This window comes from Poecile atricapillus, chromosome 7 (genome assembly GCF_030490865.1).
Source record: "Poecile atricapillus isolate bPoeAtr1 chromosome 7, bPoeAtr1.hap1, whole genome shotgun sequence".
Classification (NCBI taxonomy): Eukaryota; Metazoa; Chordata; class Aves; order Passeriformes; family Paridae; genus Poecile; species Poecile atricapillus.
Window position 1 is genome coordinate 11,193,355 of NC_081255.1, and position 8,694 is coordinate 11,202,048.

An 8,694-nucleotide genomic window follows, 5' to 3' on the forward strand; every position below is an offset into this window, starting at 1 on the left:
TTTGGCATTCTTACCATGAAGCAAATACAATTTTATCTTGCATGATGTTTGTCAAAACTGCCATCTTCCTAGGAAAAGCTGAATTCAACATATAATTCAGAGTGTGAACTTCGTAAGATTTTATTTCGTTATCTCTGTATAAACATGATTATCCAAGCCTTTTCCATCTTTAACTGCTATTAGCTCATGGTTCTAAAACCTTTATTCATGGGAAAAACCTCAGGGTTCTAACTACACAGACATTATTGAAGACAAAACTTCAGTGATCATATTCTGAGAAATACTGTGGCCTCTCACACCGCACAATCCTTCCCTATTCAGTGAGTATACACAGCAAAACCTGTGATAGACAGAAACTCTTTTGTTCACCTAAACATATAGATATGATGCTTTGCAAAACTATGCTTTGTAAAATCGGGAGGAGGTTGAAGGTTGTTGAACTGCTGAGGCTCGCATAATAATTAACGGCCTGGCGAGATTTCTGGAATTCCAGAACAAGATAAGCCTTAAAGGGAAAACAGTGAGAAAAGGTCAGCAAAGTGAGGAAGACTCTGAATCTTCATCTCATAACCACCAAAGAGCAGAATACGACCCCCTAGTAACAAGAGACGCATGCGCAGAGACACCGGAGAAAGGACACGTAACCCGGAAACGGAATCACTTGAAACGAGAAACATGAAAGCTAGAAGTGCGGCAGTTTCGTGGGGAAGGGACCCCCCCTTCTTCCTGTCGCCCAGCGCTGATATTTTGCTTATTGCTTGCTTGCTGTAATTAATAAAACTTTTCTTTGATTGAACCATATCACTCTCTTGAGTGCATTCATAACAAAACCAACTGCTGCAGTGCACTCTGGGGCCATGATTTTCCATCCAGTCAGAGTTGGGACCCTCCATACTGGTCATATTGGGGCCAAAATCCAAAGTTTTATGTGTGTAATATGCAACATTAACAGTGCACATATTGCTCTCCTGGTAGATAAAAAAAAAATTGTCTTCTGTAAACACTTGTGAGCTTTAGCACTTCACAGTATTTCTGGTGTCTCTGTACTTCTCATACAGACAATTAGAAGAACTCTTTGGTTAATTTCTCATGTTGCAGCCCAGACTTGTTCTCAACCTTGTATGGAAGGCAGGGATTTGTTACCTGCCCTGACACAGCTGACACACAGCAGCCCCAAACTTAGCTGCAATCCTAAAGCCTGATGTAGGAACTTAGTCTTGTTGTATGATCTGAAGTAAGATGAGTTCCCTTCTTTTTTAATGAAAGTTGGCTGTCCTATCTGAATGGATAGTGATTAAACACGGCATTCCATGAACTAACTACTGAAGTGATTTCAAATGGCTTAATTCAAATGGTGAATTATTTAATTCCTAGAAAAATGAGTAATGACTTAGCTGTCTCTATATGCTCAATTACCACCCAAAATTCAGAAGATCTTGTTAATGATTTCCTGAAGTCCTTGCTATTTGCATTTAGCAAAGCAGTGAAATGTGAGTCGTAATTTTCGATGAGTAGCACATTAGCAAATTGCTGTGCCTCTATGCTGCTGCACTGAATCTTCTCTGATGAGAAGAGAGGAAGAAAAACTGAGTAGGGAAAGGCAGATAACTGAGTGATAAACATGAATAATGCAATGATTTCCCAGTAAAATAACAAAAGTAGTAATGACACTTAGTAATTATTGCTAGCATGCTAGTAACAAAAAACAATTCTTAAATTTTGTTTTATAGCTCATTATATTCTAATCCAGTATGTTCTGAATAATGAAATTCACCACAAGAGTAACTGACATAGATTGCACCTTAGGTATATTTGAATTCAGGGTGTTGTCTTCTGCTTTGGTATGTAATTATTTAAATAGAGATAATATTTTTTCCAAGTAGCTTAATTGTTATGGGGAAGAAACATTAAGAGGATGTAGACTTTACTAAAATATATCAAGCCTGAAAAGCTAGAGGGTTGTGAGGTGCCCCCGGGGAGGCAAAGATTTAGTTTCAGATAAGCATTGTTAAAGTGAGAGGCGTGGCTGTAAAGCCAGCCTAGTGTGAATTCTAAAACCTGTGCCTCAGCTTATGTGCCCTGAAAGAGTTGCCCCATCCCAAACCCTCGTGGCATGGCAGCCCAGAGGTTCTGATTGGGTTTGAGCCCCTGGAGTTTCTGCTGTTTTCCTAGTGGTCCCTGACCCTGAACTCCACCCTGGTTCTGTCCCTCAAAACCCACCACCCTGCCTCTGTTCAGGGCTCTCTGTCTCTGGATCTGAGTTTGTTTCTGTGCTGAATAAATGGTTTCCTGAGCAGAAACCCATCTGGTTGGTGTCCCATGCCACTCACTGGTAACTGTAGCTTCTTTGGAGGTGATCCTGCAGCTGCAGAACGCAACAAGAGGGGAAAAGTGTTGCTTCTTCCTTGAAAGACAAATATGATAATAACTGTGCATTGCATTACAAACCTTGACCCTGTAGCAAACTTCTCCTGAAAAGGCTTTTACAGTAACTTTATGTATGGTTTTGGTTGTGCTGTGGAGTAGAAACACTACCATAAGGTGTTCTCAGATAATCCATCTGCTACAGGAATACCAAAACCTCTGAATGGAAAAAGCCACACAACTTTCAAATGGGATGCAACAGTAACTCTGCTTAACTACCCTCTGTGGATTACCTCTCACACAATGCCCAGTAGTGCAAGGCTGTCAATCATGTTTAAATGAGGACATTAATTAGCTCAGAATAGCTGCTCATTTCTGGTTGATTATTGTTGCATATAGTTTCTCTTTAGATAAATTATTCATTAATTATTATGGTAATCCTTCCTTTGGCTCTAAGAAATTTATATTATCTGATAAGTGACCAATCTTTTAACTTTTCTTCATTAATCATTGTATAGTGTTTTGTATTCTATCTCATTTCACCTTTACTTGAAGGAGATGCTGACATATCATTGTAAATTATCATTGCACAGTAAATCCTTTACACTTGACAGCATTAGCTTAAGCACCTTACAAGATCTGTGCCATCTCACCATGACATTTGAGATAATTTTCTTAATAAACATTCTTTAAGTGATAGATCTTCTTGTGTTTCTACTATTAGTTCTGTTAACTTGTGCTATCACTTTAAATTTAATTAAGGAAAGTGAAGCATGAAAGTTCTCTAGTTTTAATGCAATCTTCACATCTGTAAGGTTAAAATTTGCTTAAATATAAAGATCTGTAGTGAATCCATCACAATGTCACACATACTTCATTCAGGAACTAACAGTTCAGACTGCAGGGAGGAAAAACTTAGGGAGTGCTCTGTGGTTGATCAGTGCACTCTGGATCTGTTAGATTAGTGAAGGCCTAGAAGAATATAAGGAAACTTGTGACATTAGGAAAAGGCTGGGGAAGGAAAATCGGATAGGCAACATTTGAGAAACTGTCAGATGAGTGGTGAATTTCTGTTGTTGGGTGTCACTGAACATAAACTTGTAAAGCTGTGCCCTTTTTCTACGTGAACCTGCTTTTATCTTGATTTTTCTGGTTTGGGAGTTAAAAAGGCATAGCTAACTTCCTTACACCAACAGGAATGAAACATAGTTTGGGGCAGATGAAGGAATGGTTTGACTACCAAAACAAAAAGGAACTGTGCTATAGAGAAGAAATGGCTTCAGAGTATGTGGGGAGATCTGGGCATGGGTTCTTTTGTTATTAATAAAATATTTTTTGACCAGCTGTTGAATAACACTGAACAAAATACACATTGCTCTGGCTGGACAGAGTAAATACTCTACAGTGGAAAGGCAATTCATAAACATCTTGCAGAACACCAAAAAGATGCACAGCATTTTCTTGTAGGTCAAGAACCCAAATGATATTTGGATCCAGTGGGATTGGACTGCAGTTTTGTTTGTTGGTTTGCAGGACAAGTGCACATCTTGACCAAAATCAAGCAGTCACTTGGAACAGTCCTGCCTTCAAGTCGCTTGTTAAGGGGGTGCTCTAGGCTCAGTTCCCAAGACAGTTGCATATTCTATGGAGAACGCTGCTGCCAGAAACACTAACCCTTATGCTGTACTGCCAGAAGTGCCGATTCAGTCCAAGTATGTGATCCTTCCTGGGATGCAGTGCTAACTGCTGTTCCTTGTGCCTAAGGAGGTTTGTTTAAACTCTTCCCAGCCTGCCCATGTGCTAGCAGCCTGGTTAGAACAGCCACCTACTCAGACAGGTCCAGTTTCGATGAGGATAAACAAAATACATGACAGGAGTAGGGAGGCACTGTCAGACTAACATTAGGACTGCAGTGTATATTAGCTTTTGCATGGAAATCTTGATGTGATTTCTATTCCAGTGGATTTTCTCCCCCTGGGAAACAGTATATCCAGAATGTCTTCCACAGACTTGCACAGAAGTTGAAGTCATATTATATGCTTTAAAAGCAACCAGCACATTTGGAATTATTTCAAACAGAAAACATATTGAGAGCCTGCTAAAACAAAACTTTCTGTCCTTTGGGATTTTATTTGCTTAGAAACTGTCAGGAAAATTAATCCGCAAACACCAGAGGTTTATGTCCAAAAAGGAGACAGAGGAGTCCTTTTACTTTATTCGAATAAAGGGAGAGGCCATGGGGCATTCCCCTGGGGTCTCTCAAATTTTTGGAGGGCGCAGCCTCCTTTTATCCTAATTCCCGGCCACTTGTCCCTTCTCTCTTTCCCCATAGGCTGAGGTACTTGAGAGGTACAGACTTCCCAGAACGCCTGATACCTGTGATACCTTCCCCACCCCCAATGCATAATTCCTTCTTAACTTTTATGGAATTCATAGTGTTCTTTCAGTGCCCCTTTGATCTTCTACTGGAATCCATCCCATTGTTTCTGTCGTCTCTCACTGATAGCTGCATCTTATCAACTGACCCACAGCTTGTTTGTAAAGACAAGCTCATCATTCCTCTCAGAAACAAAACGTTCCCCTTAAGATAAATAGCATTATTGGCATTGATTCTATTAACTGGAACAACACTTCCAAATTAATTGAAAAAGATTTCCTAAAACCACTGTAACATTTCTATCAATTAAAAATTTGTCTTGATTGAAAAGTTTGGGGCTGAGGAGCTACAGTTACAGCACACTGAAAATGTACTGAATTCACTTCTAATTAAGCTATTTCATATCAAATTATCTTACTTAAGCTATTTTATATCAGGCTACTTTATATCAAAGACAAATGCAGCATTACTTCAAAGAGTTCACACTGAACATGAAATCATTAACACTCAAAGAGGTGCTATATGGTTTGACAGGAACTGGAATACTCAGACACGGGGGCAGCTTGAAGCTTCAGAATTGTGAGTTCATTGGTCTAGAAGGAAAAAAATGCTGAAGTCTTCAAAGAACCTGGATATATTTTGTTTTAATTCTTTGGATAATCCAGTCCTGAGTAATTGCAAAGTACTTCAAATGTTAAAATAAACGTGCAAGTAGAAGGACAGTTGATTTCTGCTAACCATGTTGGTAAATAAATAATGGAAGTATACAACACAAAAATTTTAGGTGTCATTTTTTGATCTTGGGAAAATCAAGGGTAGAAAAATGAAGGAAAAATATGTTCTTTGAGAACAGACCATTGTGAGAAAATTCAATGTGCTGGCTTCTGTTCTTCTGAATTCCAGGACATTCCTAGATTCTATGGCAGTGATTAAAATCAAAATGGTATTTTTACAGTTGAGGACTGTGCCTTGAACATTTTCCCAAATTCAAAGGATTTTACTCTGTGACTAGAAGATAAAGTGCTTGACTTTTCAAATGAGGCAATACAGACTCTACCTTGGAATACCTTTAAATCCTTGAGAAATGTACATTAACAAGGTGTGCTGGACAGTGTGCAAGTAAGAGAGAAAAGTGAAGAAAAAGAGATAATTGTGTGGACATGATTTTCTGAGCCTGAGAGAGTTTTCAGCCTGTCAGTGGCTAATCTGTTCCCAGGGCAAAGTTTCTTGAGAACAGTTTTTCTCCCAAGGACTGTTCTTTGTAAATAGGTTTTTGGTTCCCAAAACAATATTATACAGATGTCCTCATCAGTGTTTTCTCTTGTCCCACCAATGGGATGAGAGAGGTGGTGTTCCCTTTACCAATCATGTTAAACCTGTATCGGAACACCTTATAAAAGGGGCTTAAAAACCCTGAAATAAAGGCTTCTGCCTTCTTCGGATGAAAAACCTCTGCAGCTGTGATTGAATCCACTCTTCTATTTCATGTCCACTAACAACAATCATGTACCTTGAAAAACCTCTACACATGACTCCTGGACATTCAGCTTGTGCACTAAATGCTGACAAGTGTTGCACGTGCAACACAAATGCCATGGGTAAAACCATTTCTTTTCTTTCTCAATTCAGATTTCAAGATGTCTTGTGCAGGTTGGCAAACATGGATTCTTCTGGTTTTGTTATACAACAGTCATTTTCTCCATGAGATGTGAGGATGGGTTGAGGGTGGGTGCCTGCAGCGGTTGAAACTATGAAGTAAGAATTTCGTTCTGCTTTTAGTCAGGAGCACAGCTGAAAATGCAGAGTAGCTTGGAGTGTTTAACTTTCCTACCTTGAAAATGCTTTTCAGTCTTTCTGTAGTGTAGAAGGTGAAACTAGAATTAATTTTTCTGAGGAAACCTATAGTGGTTTGGGAATTTTTTACTTTCTGAGTATTGAGACAAACTTTTTTTTTGTGTGTGCCTTTCTTCCCATGACAGAACTTGATTTTTTTTAGAATATATAATTTGCTGCTACAGTAAAAAAATCATTTAAAATACAGAAAAATAAGCTAAGAAATGCAAAAGCATGTGATATGACCAATAGCACCTGTCATCTGGACAGTCATATGACAGACCAGTGATTGATGATAGGATAGCATGGCAGTTGAGGGGTCCCAAATAAAAATTATAATAGTCCTCAAAAATCAAACTGTTTAAGGTACAGAGTTATATTAAGTATTTTAATTTTTTTTTAAAAACTTGTGCACAGCTTTGCATTTGCAGGTCATACCTGAAGTCTGCAAAGATAAAAGTGCCAACATACAGAGATTAAAAACAATTTTCCAGGTACTTCTGAACTGTCTGGAATTTGGAAGGAAGTGGATCTTATGGTACATACTGGTCTCAGGAAGTATTGGCAATTCAGATAAGCTTTGAATAATCATCAAACATTTTTCTGCTTACTGCTTATCTTCCCTTTCAAACTGAAATATTTTAGGCTTATCTGTCACAACAAAAAGGGAAAAGAGTCAAGGTGCTATCATGGTTAAAAAATTGTACAACCATCAATAATAACAGGTTTCTCAGTGCTCAGAGACATTTGCTAGTACCTGCATCCTCAGGCTGAGAACTGAAAGTAGGCAGAGGTTTGGGTTGTATTAATTTCAGAAAAGCATCTAAAAATATCAGCACTTATCTGTAGAACTGTTAGTCAGTGTAGAGAAAAAGATTTCAATTAACTGGAGGTAAAATATTGGTTCAATATGTTTTCTTCCTTGTTTTTGATTGCTTCTTGTTTTCAGGATAGTTAAACACATTTAATAATCATTACCTGAGTATTAAGCAATTATTTTGAAATCGTGCTGTATTGAAACTTCTTCCCACCAGCTCTGACACTTTTTAATAAGGCAGTCTGGCCAAGTAGACCCAGTTTGGCAGAAGCAAGTGCTGTAATACATAGTTCTCAGGTAAGTTACAGTGATGCTAGTTTTATGATGCTTCTTTCTTATATATTCTTACAAATTCCTGTTAAAACTAATTATGAAGCATTTTCTTTCTTTTATTTGTTGGCGTACTTCTCTGTTGCAATGTATTTCTTGTTAATGGTATGTTTTGTTATTGCCCAAATTGATGGTTGATCCAAATTAGTCCCTCCCACCCCACATTGTCAATCTAACCCTTAGTGTCCTGTCAGTCCTACCCTAGGCCCACCACATGCTTGGAATTCCTCTTCGGAAATCCCCTAGACTTTGACGCTTGATTAGTCCATGTGACCCCCATTCCCCCCTCCCCCCCCTTTGGATGATGATTTTGTGAACCCTGCCTTTCACCCTTACACAGGATATCTCCAATTAGCTGATGCTTTGTACCCTCCCTTTGAACAGCCTCCATACTTCAGCTGCTGCCCTCTCACATTTTCTGTCTCTTGCCCCCAAGATTCCCCAGAGCAATAAATCCTCTAAGACCTCCCTCTCATCCTTGCCTCCTCAGAGTGCAGATTGACAGCCAAAAAGCCGTAGAGCAAGTGTTCTAGTTGTACCTTGGGTCATCCTGCTCCTGGGGTGTGACCCACTCCTGGCAGGGGCCGAAGTGATAGAGCCAGATAAGCTCCAGCCCGATACAATAACCTGCTATCATGGAGTAACACTACAATAGTATCCTGACAGTCACTGTCTGTAGGATATGCTGAAGTTAAATAACTGATGTCAGTTCCTTACACTCCCAATATGAAATTCACTGAGGAAGAAGAAAACTCTTGGTGCCTTTTTCGTGAACCTGTTAAACTGATTTGATAATCTTAAGGCACAATTTCAATATATTTCCTTATCTTTTTTCCTACTTAGTGGATGCCTAGTCTTCCTAAGGATTCTGAGAACCACTTGAGTTACCCTTTATTCTTTTGGTGACAATCTTTAATGCTCATGCCTAAAACCAAATCAAGGTAAAAGGTACCCCTGCAGCTGGTGGGGAGCT

The 8,694-nt window shown here is 39.0% G+C and overlaps 1 long non-coding RNA gene across 2 annotated transcripts in view; it reads left to right on the top strand.

Moving 5' to 3' along the window:
* Positions 1-7,938, top strand: part of LOC131580746 (uncharacterized) — a 28,309-nt gene extending 20,371 nt beyond the window's left edge. Inside the window, exons 3-4 of one of the 2 annotated variants that reach the window (XR_009277949.1) lie at positions 5,276-6,339; positions 7,524-7,938. This is a non-coding gene — a long non-coding RNA (uncharacterized LOC131580746). The other variant, XR_009277948.1, reaches the window with a different exon arrangement.
* Positions 7,939-8,694: the final 756 nt, after the last annotated feature.